We start from the raw sequence: 21,669 nt of genomic DNA, 5'->3' as shown, positions 1-21,669 counted from the left end.
CAATTTTCTACCTTTTACATACAAAAGACAAGCAAAATTCAATTCAAAATCTCAAACCCTAGAAATTTCGAGTCACATAAACCCCTAATTTGATTCGATTTTTGCATAACTAACAACAATAATCAACAAATTGAAGCAATTAGATCATATTACAACAATTGTAAGCAAGATTTAGCCCATATAAATCGATTTTTCAGTAATTACCAACATCCTACACACTTCTAATTAATCAAAAACATCAAAATAGGATAAACATTCATACCTTGATTGATTGGCAAGCAAAAAGAACGAATTAAACAAAGAAATCACCAAGATTCAAGCACAAAATCACCAAGAACAAGAGTACTTTGAGAGAGATTAAGAACTTTAGGGTTTTTGGATGTATGAAGAATAAGAAAGAATAAGGGAACTCTATAACAACCATTACGCAACCAAAAGACTACACTTTTAGCTTTCTCACGTGTACTTTCAACACATTTCTTTACTTATGATCATGCATTTGTAACTTTTACAATACAACTTATAATATATCACTCTTAAGCATTCATCTAGCATTAAGCTATGACTTACCGTTCAAGCTCACTAATAACTTAACCATGTCACAACAAATATCAACTAGCTTTCTCAACTTAACTATGCTATATCACGTAAGAAGTCAACCATTCATCCATCACATTCTCCAAGTACTACTTTGACAACTGCTACAACTCATTCAAAACTTACTCATTACCATCATTACCACATACCATACTCACAGTTCCTTTCATATCAAATACTAATACCAACTATTTGGAATAAACATTACCATCACTACATCATACACACTATCACGTATTATAAACATATCACCAGTTCCATTATTACTCAACTATGGATTCTTACAGTTCTAATCACAATTATACACACTTGCATCCATAAAGACTCCTATCACAGACATCCCTAACATAACCATTATACACACTAGGCACATAATTCCGGACTCGATATCCCCATAACTGTTGACGAGCTTAAGCATAATGGGGCCGTGATTTTGAAATGAGGGCGCCTACTCACCCAAAATCTAGCATCAGTTGGGGCTCCCAATACACATACACCAGGTTCATTTTATTAGACTCTCTACATTCGTTAGGCTCATTTGTTACAGGTTCCAAAATCGTCGCTCTGATACCACTTTGTGACACACCCATATACCAAGGAGCCTTAACGAGACCTTCCCTATCATATAAGGGCATCACCATCTCGGTTGCCCGAGAACAGTAATAATCAAATGTCGATAAAAGAACAATTAATTTATATTACAGTGATTAATAAACTAACATATACAAAAGGTACAACTCGGACTACTAGAACCTACGTGAACTATACTTCTGTCATAACTCGTGTAAGACTAATCCCGCCAAGTATCCAGCTCTCATCCAAGACATCACCTACTAAGACTGATTGCTCACCATAAGGGATCACGGCATAGACAACAGAAACAAACAAGAAGACAAACCACACAAGGTCAGTAACTGAATAAATACACCAACCACTGACATCACAATACAGATACAACAAAAACACACATGAGCCAGACCTCCTCCAATCAATCACCGTCACCGACACTCCACTGGACCAGTCCTGCCAGTGGGGGACCACATGTAACACCCCCATTTATTTAAGGGCCTGAACTAGGACTCCTCAGATAAATGACGGTGTTACCATCTCGGAAACCCGAGGTAGTAGATACAAAGGAAAGAAACACAGTACTTTATTAAAATGTTTATAGTGAGATTACAACTGGAATTAAAACAAAGCCTCCAAAAAATATGACCAGAAGATACAGCCTGATAAAACTACTAATAAGACTAAGGTGGGCTAGGCACTAAGTCCGTCATCCAAACTCTCTTCCCGGCCAGCTCCCATCAGTCTCTGAAATACCTGTCAATCTGCTCCCCAATAATTGGATCATCACAGGCGTACACGAATACACAGGGTCAGCCGCGAAGCTGAGTAGGGAAAACAATTAAACAACAAAATATGGTAAGCATGATCCTCCGTCACCTCCATCTCCATCTCAACTCATATCCCATATCTCATTTCTCATATCTCATAACCCGGACAACCACCCATACCGATCCCGGTAGACTATATATATCGACCGTAGTCGATCCGCTGCCACTCGCACGAGGACACCAGGGCAAGTCTGCAGAACCACTGGGCCTTATCACAACATCACATCGTATCTCAACACCGTCACCACCACACCATCCTCCAACTCCAATGCATATGCAATGCTCAATGTAAATCGATGCAACACAATATGTATATCCAAGAATGAAATCATGCCGACTTATCAAAATGTTGAAATAACATACTCAACACGACAATTCAGACAATCACTTCCTCGTATATGAATCATAACGTAATCAACCACCACGAGTCAAGTCAACACAATTTAACAACAACGATTACAAGTCAAGTGTATTTCCCTACCTCGAAGTGCCAGTAAATCCAATTAAGCAGTTCAAGCAGTCCAGAAAATAAAGCAACGAATCTGACTATCGATCCTTCACGAATCCGTCACCTAAAACAATTATAACATTTATTATTATTAACTACTAAATATAGAATTTCCCAAGATAGAAACTTCCCGAAATAGTAACTTTTCTCTTTTAATAAACCCGACTCAAAACCCTATCTTTAATTATTTTAAAGGACTCGGGAATTAAATAAATTATTAATAAGACCAAATAACGAATTATAACGATCAAACTCATGGAAAAACCCGTTTCGAAAACAAAACAGCCCGTCATCAACCCTACCCCCTTCACACGCACCCACACTCCTCACGCGCCACCTATCCCACCGCGACAACCACCAGACCTGCTCCCCACTTCGACCCCGCCACCAACAACCACCACCACTGTCGATCGTTGCCGGCGAGTCGAGTCGAACTGGGGGCGGCATCCGCCTGGTTCACCGCCAAGCCTCACCAAACACCCCTGTTTATCTCCTACCACCACCGCAACCAACAACTACCCCCTGCCACATAACCACCATTCAACTCGCCGTCGAGCCCACGAACCTAAACACCGTGGCACCACCATTTCGACCTCCCCCGAGTCCACGGTGGTGCCACCCCAAACCTAGCCGTCTAAAACTCGCCTGAAACCGTAACCAAAACCCGTTTTGCCCCCCCTCCATCGATACCGCCTGTTTCTGCCACCCTAACCACCTACAACCACCCCAACAACCACCAAGCTACTCGCCACTCACCACACTACTCCTATATCCCGTCAACCACCACCACCAGCGCCTGCCTAAGACACACAACCGCATCCAAAAAACCCGACAGAAATATGAAACAGCGGAGAAAGTTGTCTCTTACCTTTTTCCTGCCGCCACAACAGCCACCAGGGTCGTCTATGGTCGATGACAACCACCCTAAGGTCTTCCTTGCTGCGCCGTCGACACCCACTCTCTCTCTCTCCCTCTCGTTTTGCGTGCAGGTTGAGGTTGAAGCTGATGAAGAACGGAGGCGGGTGAGGTGTGTGTCGTGTATTGCTAGGGTAAAAACATTAGGTTAAAACTTAGGTTAAAACATGATGTTGGGTGTTGGGTTAATTGGGTTAAACATGATATTGGGTAGACCCAAATGGGTCGAGGGTAAATGGTTTAGCTCACGTCTCGAATACCATATGAACTCGTCTCAAATAACTTATGCAACAACCCGCTTTTACGATATCAACACGACTAAACAATTAACTCGACTCAACTATTATCCCGACATAATTAGTAACATAATATATATAATAATTAATATATAATAATATCCGTTTAATTAATTATATTATATAAAATACGGGGTATTACAGTCTTCCCCCCTTAAAATGAACTTCGTCCCGAAGTTCGCTCATCTACCAAACCTCCAAGTACCACCGTGGTTACCAAAACAGATTTCCTAGTACCAGAACTCATGAACTTAAGCGGGTGAAACGGTATGTTACATTCTACCCTCCTAAAAAGAAAGTTACGTCCCGGAACTTACTTCATGCAAATCTATCACCACTCATGAACTCATGCAACTATCGGAGCACCATAACAGCACCAGTTTAATTACACAACATAGAGAACTCATTTGTATGGGTACCACGCAACGAAACATCAGCGAAACATCAGCTTGAACAACTACGATCTACAACTTGATCAACCACAATCTATACACAAGTGGAACCTAAACCTTAAGATTTTACAATCCTACCCAACTAAAAATATGGTTACGTCCTCGTAACCTCTTCTCAACTTTCATATTCCGATGTAACAAAACACTGTCAACAACATGTAACAGAAAAGAACACATGACCAAATGATTGCGCAGTAACATTAAGGTTGAAAACAAGGTTTTATTATGAAATCAACTGATTGTCAACAAGTAACACTTATTACTTAGCTCATGCTTGACTTAAAACATAACATCAAACTAAAAGAACAACAAGAAGGAACCAAAGGTTTACACGGTTTCACAACAGACCGATCATGGTGTTACTAGCCCTAACCTAACGGTCCTTAGGTCGCGCTTCCTCTGTTTCTGGTGACTTCTCTGTCATTCCTTTCGGTTCACCTCTTCCCGAAGTCCGGCATGGGTGGTTGATCGTACTTTCGGCATCGGTACATTAGCGTAAAATTCGTATCTCGGGCCGCCTGCTATAAGGTCGAAGGTATGCTCGGGCGGGTATTTGGCCCCTTGTGAGGTGGGGTCACGGCATAGCCTCATGCAATGGGTGGTCAACTCTCTCATATAGAAGCGTTTCTTTGTCCTTTAGTACGCCCAGTCGGGATAGAATCGATAAGGGTATACGCTCTTAATCGAGTATTAGTTAAATACTCAGGGTGCCCATTATGGCCATACATGTCCATGGCAGTGTAAAGTCTCTCACAATGCTCATTAAAGTCAGCATCAAGTGACATGTAACAGTCTTGCGGGTGTACATTGTAGGGATCCATCCTACAAAATGGAAGGTTAACAAATTTAGACACAAGGGTGTTAAGACAAGGGATTCATCCTCGAGGTTTAAGTGTGCGAAAGATATATAACAAGTTTTCAGGGTAACTGTTGTAATACCAGGGTTTTGGTCAACTCAAGATCCTCACAATTCGCATTATCTACCAGAGAACAATCATTTTAGAAATATCAACCGCAAGAATACACGTAAACCAACATACAATCTACATTGACCCCACCAAATTCCACTCCCAAGTCAAAACTGTTACCAAATCCGAATAATTGAACAATCTGCTACTAGTAAATCACCAGGAGTATTAAAACATGCGGTACATGAGCATTACTTAAACACCTTGAAACCATAGAAAACATACACGTAATCCAAACCTTTTTACTCATCAGACATACAACACGAATTAGCCAATTTGTTTGATATAAATTCTGAAACATATTCGCTAATAGAAGTAACAACATATGATCCATGACAACACAACATTACTTCCCTATCACACATGTGTTTGACATTTTAACAACCATATCGTTCAATTGTGTCCAGCAACTTAGTACAACTCATTTTCAGCAAAATAAACGATATCGCATAAATAGTTTACACATACATTTGCCATCATATACCTTGTAGAATTCTAGCTATGGTAAAATATTAGCAACTTGGACAACTTCTCTGATTTGCACGACTTAAATAATTAGGCAACTCGTAGGTTCAATTAAATGTAACTATAACGACTATCATTTAAACATGCACATAACACGTGGATCAGCAAAGGGTTATCCCACTATAATTGTCAACATAGTTACCATAACAATATTCGCTAGATTATAATTGATAACAACGACGCGGAAATATAGGCATGTCAAATGTCGTACTACAATTGCAAGAATCACTCTAGCGGTTTATGACTATATAATAACGGACATATTCATTAAGGAATAACGACACTGTTTATTATCATGTTATAGGTTTTAGGTTCAACTGAAATAATTTAATGCAATGAAAGCAAAAGTATAACTATAGGCACACAGACTCACATAAAGGACCTTAGGACTCAGATGACATCCTACATGTGGGAACATTTAGACATAACCATTACTACCGTTCATGTGTAAATATTTAACATCATTATTGTAAATATTCATGCGAGTACATTAGGACATTTAACGCCACCAAATTTACCAAGATATGATAATATAGTTTTATATTTATGTATACCCGACCACTATACGAATATGATGAACAACAGAGGTATTACAACATGCCACAAAATATGCAAACAACTGGACTCGTACAAACATTTCACCCTCGATTAAGAATCAAATTAAGCCATCCAATTTTACTCATGCTATCATGCCAACAATGTTATCAACCAAGTTTTAATTTTATCACTTGTTAAGATATATAACTACTGAACATGCGTGCTACTATCATCATGTAAAACATTATAATTTCACATTACTAAGGCTCATTAATTAATCAAACAACTGTATGAAACTTAACATAGAACGTACATTTTACAGGTCATGATTCACGTTGTAACTTTCAAAAATCACGAATAAACAGCCGTTCAACGAAAACTTGAGTTACATTAATTTTCATAACATACAGAGAGTTAATAATTCGTGATAAAAAGAATGAGGTCTAAAGTTCAAGAATTCAACTTTTAAAGAATTTTACAACTCAGTTGGTCCAACTAGTAGGTGACAGTAATTGGTCCGAAACTTGGGTCAGTTTGCAAAGCTTACCATTTAATATAGAGACATCAAGAATTTTCGTGGCTTATCAATTTGAAAACGCATGCGAACCTTCTAGTCGATGGAGTTGGAATTATGCAAAAATCATTTACACAAATTAAATGAGGATTTTTACAAAAACGTTGGTCAAAACATCACTGCACAGGAACTTCCCGACCACAGCCCACTAAAACATTTATTACTCCTAGTCCGTATATCCTATAAGCATGAAACCAACGCCAAATGAACACTAACTCACGAGGCTATCTCTCATAAAATTTTAATCCATAGACAGTAAACAGAAAAGAAATGGCAGTTATGTCAATTATAGAGTAAAATCAAACAAAACGGATTTCAACACTAAATCATTCATTTTTCCCTGTTCCACCCTCTTACAACCATACAATCGACACTAACTCATCCTAACTTAAATCTCGCACCTTTGTATATACGTAAACATCTATCCCATAGAAATCCTTTCGCATCCCGACCTACCCCTTACATCTAATCACGTTTGCTACGACTAGAAACAAGCAATTCAATGGTGTCTCTCATTACTATCACGATACTATACTAGCATGGCTTCGGGGTCACATAACCGCATATCACTAGACATACTAGTACTATCAACACATCATTCAACATCCAACTAGGTAACTATCATCGACTCGCAATTATTTTCATACTCACGGCTACCACAACATTTCACTGATTATTAACCTGAACTCGAAAATTTTATTCCTCATTTCCACAACATCATATGCTCACGTCATCATTCATACAAAATACCTACCGTAGCGTTGTCCTGCAGGGTGGTTAGAATATATGGGTCCCAAGGTATACAGCAACTCGATTATGCAATAATCAGTGTATCAACCAGTTAACACTCAGGCAACGATATATGAATTTCATGCTCAACCTCATGCAACTTTGCTACCCTTTCTCTCATATACACTCAGGGTTTCCGGGTCAAACTGAGAGGGCCGCTGGTTCGGTGTGAGGGGGCCCCTAACTCATACCTTACCTTAGTGTGCTCCTAACAGTTCTATCCCGGGGTTCATTTTATTTAGACTCCTCCTATATTCATTGGGTTCATTGGTTTAGGCCTGAGGATCGTTCGCTCTGATACCACTTTGTAACACCCCCATTTATTTAAGGGCCTGAACTAGGACTCCTCAGATAAATGACGGTGTTACCATCTCGGAAACCCGAGGTAGTAGATACAAAGGAAAGAAACACAGTACTTTATTAAAATGTTTATAGTGAGATTACAACTGGAATTAAAACAAAGCCTCCAAAAAATATGACCAGAAGATACAGCCTGATAAAACTACTAATAAGACTAAGGTGGGCTAGGCACTAAGTCCGTCATCCAAACTCTCTTCCCGGCCAGCTCCCATCAGTCTCTGAAATACCTGTCAATCTACTCCCCAATAATTGGATCATCACAGGCGTACACGAATACACAGGGTCAGCCGCGAAGCTGAGTAGGGAAAACAATTAAACAACAAAATATGGTAAGCATGATCCTCCGTCACCTCCATCTCCATCTCAACTCATATCCCATATCTCATTTCTCATATCTCATAACCCGGACAACCCAGCCATACCGATCCCCGGTAGACTATATATATCGACCGTAGTCGATCTGCCAGCTCGCAGCTGAGGACACCAGGGCAAGTCCTGCAGAACCAGCCTGGGCCTTATCACAACATCACATCGTATCTCAACACCGTCACCACCACACCATCCTCCAACTCCAATGCATATGCAATGCTCAACAGAAATCGATGCAACACAATATGTATATCCAAGAATGAAATCATGCCAGCTTATCAAAATGTTGAAATAACATACTCAACACGACAATTCAGACAATCACTTCCTCGTATATGAATCATAACGTAATCAACCACCATGAGTCAAGTCAACACAATTTAACAACAACGATTACAAGTCAAGTGTATTTCCCTACCTCGAAGTGCCAGTAAATCCAATTAAGCAGTTCAAGCAGTCCAGAAAATAAAGCAACGAATCTGACTATCGATCCTTCACGAATCCGTCACCTAAAACAATTATAACATTTATTATTATTAACTACTAAATATAGAATTTCCCAAGATAGAAAATTCCCGAAATAGTAACTTTTCTCTTTTAATAAACCCGACTCAAAACCCTATCTTTAATTATTTTAAAGGACTCGGGAATTAAATAAATTATGAATAAGACCAAATAACGAATTATAACGATCAAACTCATGGAAAAACCCGTTTCGAAAACAAAACAGCCCGTCATCAACCCTACCCCCTTCACACGCACCCACACTCCTCACGCGCCACCTATCCCACCGCGACAACCACCAGACCTGCTCCCCACTTCGACCCCGCCACCAACAACCACCACCAGCCTGGTCGACTGCCGCCGGCGAGTCGAACCAGGGCTGGCATCTGGCCTGGTTCACCGCCAAGCCTCACCAAACACCCCCTGTTTATCTCCTACCACCACCGCAACCAACAACTACCCCCTGCCACATAACCACCATTCAACTCGCCGTCAGCCCACGAACCTAAACACCGTGGCACCACCATTTCGACCTCCCCCGAGTCCACGGTGGTGCCACCCCAAACCTAGCCGTCTAAAACTCGCCTGAAACCGTAACCAAAACCCGTTTTGCCCCCCTCCATCGATACCGTCTGTTTCTGCCACCCTAACCACCTACAACCACCCCAACAACCACCAAGCTACTCGCCACTCACCACACTACTCCTATACCCCGTCAACCACCACCACCAGCGCCTGCCTAAGACACACAACCGCATCCAAAAAACCCGACAGAAATATGAAACAGCGGAGAAAGTTGTCTCTTACCTTTTTTCCGCCGCCACAACGACCACCAGGGTCGTCTATGGTCGATGACAACCACCCTAAGGTCTTCCTTGCTGCGCCGTCGACACCCACTCTCTCTCTCTCCCTCTCGTTTTTTGCGTGCGTTGAGGTTGAGGTTGAAGGCGATGAAGAAGGGAGGCGGGTGAGGTGTGTGTCGTGTATTGCTAGGGTAAAAACATTAGGTTAAAACTTAGGTTAAAACATGATGTTGGGTGTTGGGTTAATTGGGTTAAACATGATATTGGGTAGACCCAAATGGGTCGAGGGTAAATGGTTTAGCTCACGTCTCGAATACCATATGAACTCGTCTCAAATAACTTATGCAACAACCCGCTTTTACGATATCAACACGACTAAACAATTAACTCGACTCAACTATTATCCCGACATAATTAGTAACATAATATATATAATAATTAATATATAATAATATCCGTTTAATTAATTATATTATATAAAATACGGGGTATTACACCACAGCCGTACCCACCAAATCCCCGCTCATCATACCGAGCGATAACCCTGTCCCATTAATGTGCACATCCCCTCCCGTGGCGGGTTCCACGGAGGGCGAAACAAGGGCGTGAAGCCACTCCCGCAAATGACTTCTCTCCGCCAAGGACGCACCTCGAGAACCATAGACAAACAATCACAATCAGCTGCACCACAACAATGATAAACAAAACAATACAGCACCAACCGACTACCATATTCAATCAACCACACCGACACTACAACCAAACCACATCAAAAGACACTCTAGACAACCAACAGTACTGAGTAGGTGAACCTACCTTTAGTGCACCGCAGCGATTCCACTTCCGATCACAAGATGTCCAACAACCACGCAACACACCTATACAAGCAGTATAATCATCTATCACAACCACTACAACCCTAACTGAAAACAACAACGACAATGATGATGACAATGACATAACTATGCATAGCAATTCGGCGTCGAGACGGCTACCCAAGTCAAGTAACCCATCCCCATGGTACAAGCATCTTCAAGGCTCCAATGGAAGGAACTATGGTGAAGGGAAGAAGAAGAGGCGACATTTAGGTTTATAGAAGAGAGGCGGAAATGATTTGCGGTTATACGAAACATGATATATAACTCCTCGCTGTAAACACGCTACTCGATCGAGTAACTAACTTACTCGATCGAGTGACCCCTACTCGATCGAGCTACCAAGCTACTCGATCGAGTAGCCTCGACTAGATCGAGTACCACACACCCAAAGCTTACCACGTCACAAGACATAGCTCCTAAGGTTTTCCAAAGTTCAAGGCATGTCACTAAGGTCGGTCAACATCGGTCCACGGGTCCCTAAAAGGACGAGTATTACACTTATGTCCTTAATTTTACCCATCTCTCATTATGAGGTCAAGTTTAAGTTTAAATTTGGAGTACACGTGTGTGCGTTGGGCGAAATGTAGGCTCTGATACAAAGAGTGACACCCCGCGATAATGCGGAAAATATAACTAATAAATTTAAGTGTAAATTATAAAAATTTTAAAGCTTTTTATTAATAGTTAAAGCTTAACATGCGGGATCCACTAAAACTCGACGAAAATAAATTTTGCGAAAATAAAGTAAAGGTTCATACAAACAAGATAGTCAAAAATGGGGAAAAAATATCCCACGAATGACAAGACGAAAATAGATGAGTTTAGCAAAAACATAAATAAAGTCCAACGGTCAAGGTAATCGCTAGCTCACACATGTCTTCACCCCATAAATGCACCAACTAATACCTGTCATTCATGTAAACATGAACGCCACAATTAGTGGGGAGTAACTCAAGGTTCCCCCAACCACATTATATCAAAATGAACATAACAAAGACCTCAAATAAGGCAAGGCATAATAAATATGGGATACAATTCACTTGAACAAATAAGCATGGGATCATTTATGTTACAATAATAAGATAAAGCAACATAGAATAGCAAATGACCAGGTTATAGGCATATTTAAATAAGTGAAGTAAAGAAAAGAACATAGATACGATTAGTTAATCACAAGCACGAATTCCAATGAAATATGACATATGCAACTATCCAAATTATAAAAGACTAGTACTTACGGCATGTGAGATAGATAATGAGTAGTCAATCATTGCAATACATATGGATTAAAATCATATCTATTAGTTTGGAAATATTCTAACAAACATTGCACGGGATGTGGCTATTAACATCACATGCACACTCATGGCTTGTATCTCACCATAAGAGCGGATGGGAGCATCAATCCCGGCGATCATATCGCAACTAGAAGGCTTTCATCTCACCTCTAGTGTTCGATAGGATCAAGACTATTACATTCAACCACATAAGACTTAAACTCTCGTGTAAAAAGACATATGTCAATGACCACAACCAAGCAAGACATTTACTACTCTGGACTAAATTTTCCCCGAGTTAGATTACGATAATAATACAGTCCTAATCTAAACCTGGCTAGACTCTCGGAAGAAATATTTTCCGATTCAACAAACGAAAAAGCCGCCTGGATCCAAGACTCGATGACAGAACGGAAATCGAGTACCCAACTAGCCAGAACAACGCGAAAGTGCGGAAAATGCTAAGATAAAACTCACTTGCTAGAACAAAGACAGTGGGCCAAACCCGTACTTGCTTAACAACACAAGTAGGGCGTAAAAGAAAAGAGATAAACCGTACTTGCCAGAACAGCACAAGTAGGTTAGACCGTACTTGCCAGAACAGTACAAGTAGGGTGTAAATATAATTAAAGCAAGAAGGCAAAGCATTATGACATTTTCACGAGAATATGACATATTACAAGTAGTTGCTTAGAATAAATCACTCATACTTGAAATATGATGAAAACATGAAAAGGAACAAGTAACAACCCGTAAGTGAAATAGACTATACCATTTGATACTAGTATAACATGGCTAAACATTTTATTTCATATTTACAAGTTACTTGAGCTTAAAATAGAACAAGTGATAACAAAAAGTGATACGAAATACGAGGCAAAACGTAAACAAACAAATGAGAACTCAAATATGAAGTATAAAGCATCATTTCATACTTTTATAACATGAATAAACATTATACTCCATATTTACATGTTAATTAAACATTTTATAAACAATCGATAACAAATGAATTAAGTAATGCGAAACACTAGGTAAATTGTAAACAAACACAAACCGAACCGCATTTAAGCTTAACAACCAAAACCGATGTTTAACATGTGAATGAGACATAAACAAGGACTCCAATAATAAAAAGGTGTCAACACACCATACACAAGCATTACAACCAAGGTTAAGATTCATACCCAACAAGAAGCATAAAACCCAATTTATAACAACAAGTTTAGTACTCAACTACAACAAGGTTCAACTTCAAACGAACATAACTTGAGTTCTAGACATTAGAATGAGGTGAAACCAATTGAAGGTGATAGCATATCCTCTTACGGTTCTAACGGTAGGTCATATTTCTGCATACAAACAAGTAACAAAGGTGTTATGGACATTTTACAAAAACTGGTGATGCTAAAACCGCAATGGGCTGCTTCCCGCGACACATACAAACTACATCTTTATCGCCAAATCAATCTTATCTTATCATTAAAATCTAATTGAATAAGAACATGTAATTAAAAAGAAATTTCATATGATACTTGAGACAAAAATCAATAGTTTACATATCCAAGCAACCAACTTTACCCAATTGTTCTCAACTCAATAGTTTACAAACTAACAATTTCATGACAAAATTACACGAAAATATTAAGCATGAACAAGATGGTTTACTCACTAATTCATCCATGTAAACGCTCATCTAACCAAAAGACTAGAAATTTCTCAAACAACCATAAGATGGTTTCACATACAAACTTATTCAACAATAAACATGTAAAACATGTAAAGATTCAAACTTTAACACACATATGAGTATACTACAACATATAAACACACAAAATTGACATAATGTCGAGTAAACTATCACTGTTACCTTTTTCTCTTCACATTTTGGACTCAAAACTACTTCGGGTTGTCCGAGTTAACATCTACACACAAAAGAACGATTTAACATGAAGTCTCGTGCCATAAAAGCCACGGACATAGGGGAAAGAGGGTGAAAGTTGGGATATTTCTTACCTAGAAAGATGGAGGGCTAGGAGAGGAATAAATAGGCGTGAAAATCACTTGATTCGGATAAGAAATGAGTGAGTTATGGAGTTTTTAGTGAAGTGAAGGAAATTGTTTCAATGGTGTTTGTGCCATGGATGAGTTTGCTGAAATTTTGAGTAAAAATGAAAGGGTAAGGTTTATCTCCAATGATTGGTGAAGGGATAAGGATAAGAGGAAAGCCCATTAGTCATATTAGGCTCCAAAAGCTTAAATTGAGTCGATATACCACTAAAATGCGTCTCAAACCTAATACAAACTTAAGACGGATATTTTTATCAACATTAAAATTATTATACATGTAAAACCACATTTTTATAAACACGGAATTAAAATACAAATAAAATAATGAAATGGCTAATTAAATTATAAATGCCAAAACGAAAAATTCGCGGGTGTTACATTTACCCTACAATTAGATGAAAGTTGGGTAAGCAGTTAGAATAAAAGATTATAAATTGACAAATTAAAAGCTTAATAATAAGCGTTTGGGGTACAACATGACCTAAATCTCCATGTGAGTAGAGATGAGCAATAAATTTTTACACGGAAATATATTGCCATATAAAAGATACCATAAGAAGTTAAGTTGGGTAGGTTTTTAAATGTAATATAAACATGGTAGGGAAATCTTTTAAAAATATATTCTCCATATATGTATTGCTCAAGTAAAATACGCAGTATAATTTTAGGATTTTTATTTTTGAGCGGGAAATTTTTTACCGTGAAAGCGACATGTGGTCCAACCTAATGTATAGTAGTTCTTCTATTATACTTTTACTAGCTTAAAACCCGTGCAAAGTTTTATGGGTATATTTGTTGACATTTTTTAAACATCATTCAAATTTATTGGGTAATAATTTGTGTATATACGTAAAATATCTAAATATGAGTAAAATATTCATACGCGTTTGTGAAGAATTTAACTTAAAATTATTGATCATAACTTGTAAACGTGAATAAATATATATGATAATAACCTAATCATTAATACTAAAAACCGAACTATTACACGTTAGATGATAAGAATTCAACATAGCTAAAAAAACAAAATATCTCGTCCCCGATTTAGCCTAATATGTATATTCATAGTCACCCTGAATGCCCTATTAACCATATGTTAGGGAAAGTTCCAAATTTTATGAATTGAAGACATGAGATAATGAACCAGCTTAATCTTTACATAATTCACAATTCATACATTTTTCAAAGAGCAACCAAACATCCACGTATATTGAAAAATTCCTAATTAACCATACTACTAATAGAAGTGAATAACGTGCAATTCGATTCAAAGCAATTTTTTCACACGTCTATGTGTGAACCATGAGTTACTATTTATTAAAAGAATGGTTTACTGTTTATTAAATTAAATCATAAAAAGTATATAAAGTGTTACTTGCGGTTCCAATTGAGATTGGGTAGTTATTGTGTGTAAACTTCGTATGATGAGACTAATAAAAGTGACCAATTTATAAGATTTTAATTCTCATTTGGCTGATAATAACGTGCAATTCCAGTTGAGAAATAGTGAACATTTTATGTAAAAATTGATTGTTTTTAAAAAAAGCGGTCATTTTACTCACAATTTAGCGGTAACTTTTTAATATAAAACGTTAAATTTTTACCATAAAATGGTCATTGGTATGTCTTAGCATCATACAACGGTTTCATAATATAATTTGTGATTGAGAATTGACTCTTGACACTGTGTAAACCACTTATTCATGTTCGCTAATGCTAAATACACATCCCAATAATCAACTCTCTCTAATGTAGACCCCTTATTCTGGTTTAAACAATGCCAACTTACTAATAATCTAATTTCATCCATATAAATTGCCATTAACTAAAAAAAAATTTTGAGAGATCTAAGATGGTCTCTGAATAGGTTATTGTATAACACTAATTGTAATCCCCTATAAAATCTAGTGCAAAACAATGACGGAAACAATGTCGAATGGGATTAAATACACAATGATAAAAATTCTAATTGTTGTAAATTGAGAATGTATCAAATTTTCAAGGATAAAAAAAAATCAAATAAATCTAAACAATTTTCACTTTTATAAAAATGGAGAAAATAAAATTCCTCAAAAGCGTTAAAACTAAAAACCATAAAAGAAAGCAGAAAACAGAGTAGGATCTGCAAACTACACGCTAGCTCACACGGAAATCCCCAACAAAGCTAATATCTGTCATGTTATAAACATAATAGCCACAATCAGTGGGGAGTAATTCGACGTTCTCCCAGCCATATCACATGATATAAATGTTAAAGAAGTAATAATATATCAAAAATAGATTGAAATATCAAAAACATATGTAACAAAAATAAATTATCAAACTCACGCTTAACTTAAAATAAACGTGTTGCATGCTTAAAAGCAAAATTTCTCAAATGACAGAATGGAAATAATTTAGTTCAGGCTGGATTTTCACTTTAGCTATACTCCTTGACACCGCAGCATCTTAGACTAGTTTCGGGAACCCAGTGTCACGCAAAGGTGACCAACACCAGGTTCACTCACTAGACAACAAGCTATAATAGGACACGTCTTACCACGCAGTGCGAAGTCCTAGTCTAAGTACATGTACATGACTCTACGACAATCTATACCGCCCACAAGATACCCAATCAAAGTCCCCCTAATCAAATTGAGCTATAAATTAAGTCTTATACTTGGTATTGTTAAAATATGAACGATGATACGGACCAGTTATAATTGTCGCCTTTTCTATAATTCATTGAGGACGAAATGGATGAACCCTTAATTGAAGTTAACGAGTATGTCACTAAATAGTTCTATATCGAAATATTACATAAAAAGATTATATGCGTAGGTTTTTTATCATATTTATTTGAGAAATTTGTCATACCTTACCCTTCATGAACTACTGATGTAGACTAATGTTTTATTGTAAAACAAGTTATCCAATATATTTTCTAGAACACAATTCAACTTATTGGTTGCATTAAATCACGAATTATCAGCCAAATGAGAAAAACTATCTGTGCATTGCACGGATGTAAAAACTAGTAATATAATTAAAAGGGTAACTAAAATGACAACTTTAAATATGGCATGGCAAATTTTTAATGTGACATGACAAATTTTTAATGTGACATGGATTATAAATTTACAATTATATGACATTAATTTATTTCACTCATCAATAAATAAATAAATATAATTAAATGAAAAGTTAAGATTGAAGGGTCCACATGAAAATTTTAAAATACAATAACTTATTAACTTTTATTGATTGTTTAAATATTGACATCATAACATGGAATTATAATTAAATCTATAAAAAAATAATAAATCTATGCAATATATATATAAGTCTAGATAAACCATTAAAATTTATTCCATAAGATATTTTCTGAATCCATTAATTTTTATTGATTATTTAATTATTGGAAACATAACATGAAACATATACAATAATATAAAAAAACTAACATTACGCACATTTTTAAGTGATGAGCTAAGTGACATAACCATGTGATTTCAAAGAAGTCTTAGCATATTATTTTTCAAATGATTCCCCTAATATTTATTCTTACAATTATAATCTTATAAGAAACTAATAAAGGTAATAAACTTTTTATCTCCCTCCGCTTGAATACCTTATTCAATTCACCATTAACTTTTAACTACACTTTTCATCTTCTTTCTCCATAACTCATTTCTCAAGTTTCCTTATAATGATTCATATTTTTAGTTTACCTTGAAAACTTTTATGATACTTTTTTTTTTTATCTCGAGATGATAATGTTTATTCCATAAGCATAACAATAGACATGCATTTTTTTTATCATCCTAAAGATCATTTGTTTTTCTCATGTTCTTTTTTAATTTCGATTATAATCATTTACTCTCATTTGATAATGTTTTATTGGATTTTACGGGGATATCAATACATGAAAAATGACAACTTACAAATATGTGGATTTTTATGAGTTAGCATGTTTCTCAAATTTTTTCTAGATTTTTTTTTCGAAGATTTTCTAATTTAACCAATACATGACAATAATTTGGGGCCATTATGGCTCTAGAAATCGAAGAGACAAAGGCCATGGAAATAATTTGATTATTTACTAAATCCGTATCATGTATCATTTAACGCTCAATTGATTGGTATGTTACCTCACTAATTAGTTGGCTTATGTATAATTGTATTCATACTTTCATTAGTGTGTGTTTATTTAGATCTTACTAGATGAACCTATTAACATTAATACGACACCAAATATTATCACTCGGTGCTCACTAAATCACCAGCATGAATTGATGTAAAATGATGTACAATAGATAAAAAAAGTCTTGAAAACATAACTTTAAATGACACCCGTGATTTTCCACGGGTCACAAAACTATTTCATAATTAAATACATAAAAATCAAAATGACACAAGGCTAATTTTTCTGGTTTCAAGTGACTCTTATCTACAACTTTCATTTTTTGTCAACTTCAGAAAACGAAAGTATCAGGGGTCTAAAAATTTATTTATAAAAGCTGTCAGAAAACGACACCGAAAATGTTTCAGTTCATAAATCAATTTTTAGAAGCCATACTAAGGCAAAGTAAAATTTTAAGACTAACTAGACACCTCAAAGTTTATGTAAAAAAAGGATTAGCTACTGTAGAATAAGTTAAAGTTATATTAAAAATCATTCTTTTTACTAGTGACAGATTTTTAGTTTATAGGCGATATGTTCACAAACAATTTATTCTGAGAAAACTATACATCGGAAACTAGTGAAATTTTACAGAGGTAATCTATACTTAAAATATATAGAGTCTCTTTTTTAAATTTTCTTGTTTGAGCAACTTAAACAGACGAAATGCATTTTACAAACTGCCTGACAGAATTGACAGACTTCATAACGGTTTTCACAAAAACTTGTAAAATGCCTATAAAATCCAAAACAATGTTTCACAACATAAAACTGTACACACACCTAAATTTACAGTGTCTCAGCCACATATTAAATTTTTGAGAATTAACATTAAGATTTGGTATTTTAAATCGAATTAAAATAGTTCAGCATTACTAATATCGCATAAACCGTATAAACATCATAAAATGCAAAATAAATACTTAAATCCGAAAAAATACCACAAAAATTCATGATAGCATAAAATCAAATATAAACTCCATAAATAAAATTTTCTCCAAAAAAATAAAAATAAAAATCGAATTAAAAATCCTAATACCCAAAACAACGATTAAAGCATAAAAATGATTATATCACCCAAACGAATTCCTATTTGACAAAATAAAATACAAGCCTTCTAGTTGCGATATGATCGACGGGATTGATCCTCCTATCCGTTCTTATGGTGAGATGCAAGTGATGATTACGCATATGATGTTAATAGCCACGTCCCATGCAATATTTGCTAGAAGATTTCCAAAGTAATGGCTATGGTTTTCATCTATATGTATTGCGATGATTGATGTAACACCCTAAAGACATGATTGAGAGTAAGTTGTCCCATATCGGGAAAATATGGAGCATGTGATATATTTATAAAGGATTCCATACACCAGTTAGTAACAAAGTCTTGTACTTTTGGGCTTAAGTGAGGACAAATAATTGGCCCAAAAGTTCTCCTCATCTTATTGGGGTTGTTTTACGACGGTGGTGGGTTAGGTTGTTATAAATGGTATCAGAGTCAGATTGTGACCATGTGGTGAGCTTTGGTCACGAGTACCCGGGTCACCCACCTAGCGGGGGAGGATTCTGGGCTTGGCTGCGGTCAGCCTCCGAGTACAACGAGGACGTTCTGTTATTTAAGTGGGGGAGTTTGTAACACCCCAAAGAGATGATTGAGAGTAAGGTGTCCTACATCGGGAAAATATGGAGCTTGTGATATGTTTATAAAGGATTCCATAAACCACTTAGTAACAAGGCCTTGTACTTTTGGGTTTAAGTGAAGACAAATAATTGGCCCTAAAGTGCACTCCTCATCTTATTGGGGTTGTGTTATGACGGTGGTGGGTTGGGTTGTTATAATTGACCACTCGTTTATCTAGCTCACATGACTTAAGTACTAGTCTTTAATAATTTGGATAGTTGCATATGCTCATTTTCTATTCTATCTGGCTTTCTCTTATTATTCTAACATGAATGATCCCATGCTTATTTGTTCAAGTGAATCGTATCCCGTATTTATTATGCCTTGCTTATTTTAGTTCTTTGTTATGTTCATTTTAATATAATGTGACTAGGAGAACCTTAAGTTACTCCCCATGACTGTGGCATTCATGTTGATATGAATGACAGGTATTAGCTGGTGCATTTATAGGGTGAAGACATGTGTGGGCTAGCGAGTACCTTGACCGTTGTATTTTTGTCTATCGTTATGCTTAGACTCACCTTTTAGACTTGTTATTCGTGGGATATCTGTTCCCCCTATTTTTGCTAGGCTTGGTGTAAAATAACCTAAGTTTGCTTATCGTTGCACTTTTTTTTTTGGTTAGGTAAGAAAACTAGGTTGATCCTCTAGGGTAGGACCAACATATCTCTTCTTTTCGAATGAGGGGGGTAAGTTGAAGTCACCGGCTATCAAACCACCTCGAAAGTCTTGGACATGAATGTCAAATAAAAGCCATGAAGTCAACAACCTTGCTGACTTCACGAAAGCAATGTTTAATTATCAGTTCATCGAAAAAATGAAGGTCTAATTTCAAATCCTTGATAATACTAGAAATTTCCAAAGGAATTTGCCAAGTACCTCGGATTGAGTCACATGCTTATCGTTGCACTTGTTTCATTTTATTAGTGACTCCCGCATGTTATGCTTTAACTAGTAATAAAAGATTTTTAAAAATCTCATGATTTCCGCTTAAATTTATTAGTTATATTTTCAGCGTTATCGCGGGGTGTCACAGTACCTCTATATGTAATTTTATAACCTTTTATTATTAACACGAACTGAACATAACTCTTTCTTTTGAACCTTTTATTATTAACACGAACTGAACATAACTCTTCTTCTTTGATACATATTTTCATAATAATCGTATTTATTTTATAATATTTTCATAATACATATCCAATTTACTACTTTTAGTAACATTTTTATTTCAAATTATAATTATTTTTCTAATAAAGTTTTCAAGGGACCAACTTTTAAGAATATGTTTGGCTCTTTGCAATATAAAAGGTAAAAATATCACTATTAATACAATTACTATGTATACCTATTGGACATTAGTTAAGTAAGATTTGCCAATTTAGAATTTCACTTCAAAATGATACTTATTATTTCTGAAACCTAAAAGTTGTATTTTTTTTACTTTGATTAATAAAAATAATAGACATAACTTAGGCAAGTTTCATTAATTATATAAATTAGATGGTATTAGCAAATTTGGTGGATCTGTACATTTTATGAATGTTCATGTATAATTTTTGAAAAGAATGAAAAAGGATTTGGGTTTACAATTTGTGAAGTTGGGCGGGAAAACTAAACTAAATAGTGAACGTGGGATTGACACGTAGCAGTGGTTCTCTATTATACGTTTATATAGATAGATAGATAGATTGTGAATTAACTTTATAATAATGATTGGAGTAGGTGGGCTAGAGTTTGAAGGTTTATTATATACTCCTTATATCACCTTGTAAGCGATTCCTGATCTATGTTGGTTTTGTTGTGCAGAGTACTTAGTGATTATTAGCCAGTTGTAGAAAAGCAACTACATAGTGTGTGTGTGTGTGTGTATTTGAATATTTTACATGTACTTTGTTGATATATCTATTTATTTTTGAATAAAAATGATTACTTTGTTATAACATTCACTTGGTAGAAGAACAGACATTTGTAGCTTCTTCGACGAAGGACGAAGAGTTCCAA

General features: G+C 36.2%; 1 pseudogene; it reads left to right on the top strand.

The window, feature by feature from the left end:
- Nucleotides 1-19,194: 19,194 nt before the first annotated feature.
- The window catches only part of LOC141607355 (calcium-transporting ATPase 2, plasma membrane-type-like), a 32,210-nt pseudogene continuing 29,735 nt past the window's right edge, over nucleotides 19,195-21,669 (top strand).

Source organism: Silene latifolia, chromosome 10 (genome assembly GCF_048544455.1).
Source record: "Silene latifolia isolate original U9 population chromosome 10, ASM4854445v1, whole genome shotgun sequence".
NCBI classification, from domain to species: domain Eukaryota; kingdom Viridiplantae; phylum Streptophyta; class Magnoliopsida; order Caryophyllales; family Caryophyllaceae; genus Silene; species Silene latifolia.
This window is presented reverse-complemented; position numbering and strand designations above follow the sequence as displayed.